A 1,012-nucleotide genomic window follows, 5' to 3' on the forward strand; every position below is an offset into this window, starting at 1 on the left:
GAAGCGGAGTACATCGCGCTCAGTCTGGCTATCCAAGAAGGCAAGTGGATTCATCGTCTGCTATGCGAGTTTCTGGCGGCCGCTAATGAGACTGGACCCGAACTCATGATCCGCGAAGACAACCAGTCGTGCATCAAGATGACGAAGAACCCAGTGAACCACGGTCGCGCCAAGCACATCGACATCAAGTACCACCACATCCGCGATGAAGTCAAGCGCGGCGAAGTCAAGCTCCAGTACTGCGAGACTTCTGTGATGCTAGCGGACATCATGACGAAGGCGCTTGCGGGACCACGCCACACGGATCTGACGGTGGCTCTCGGCATTCGTGGGACTTCGCATTGAGGGGGCGTATTGAGGGTTGCTGGTCTTGGGTACTGTGTACCAGTTGTACCCATTAACCGGTTAACCCGAACCGGTCCAATCCGAACCCACGTTGATTATGGTGATTACGGTAAGTTGTTTACGCCACCGATGATTAGACGAGTAGGATGATTGGATGAACACCGGTGAGTGATGGTTGATTAGATGCACTAGGTGATAGGACGCAGGGTCGCGTGTCTATAACAGTAGGGTGTAAGCTCCAACAATTCAATCACTTTCGAATCTTCATTCTACCCCTCAAGTGCCTTCGCTCTGGTCCCGCCGTCTGCGACGTCCCTCCCTCCGCTTCGTCAGAGCTTCGTGTCCAAGATCCATACCTTCCATCAGGTTATGAGCCCAAGCACCATGTCCTCTGCCCAAGACGCCTCGACCAAGGTCTCCATTGACAAGTTCAACGGGGACAACTACGCGACGTGGAACCGCTACATGCGTGGCGTGTTCCTGACCAAGTCGACGTGGCATGTCGTGAACCGCGAGACGACGCCGAGCTTCACGGACTCGCGGGCCAAGGACGACTACGTCAAGTCGAGCAACATCGCGTTCGGACTGATGTTGCTCCACATGGACGCGGACTACCACCATGTGGTCGACGACTGCGAGGAAGCGTGGGTTGCGTGGACGCGCCTGA

Source organism: Phytophthora sojae (assembly GCF_000149755.1).
Source record: "Phytophthora sojae unplaced genomic scaffold PHYSOscaffold_3, whole genome shotgun sequence".
Lineage (NCBI taxonomy): Eukaryota > Oomycota > Peronosporomycetes > Peronosporales > Peronosporaceae > Phytophthora > Phytophthora sojae.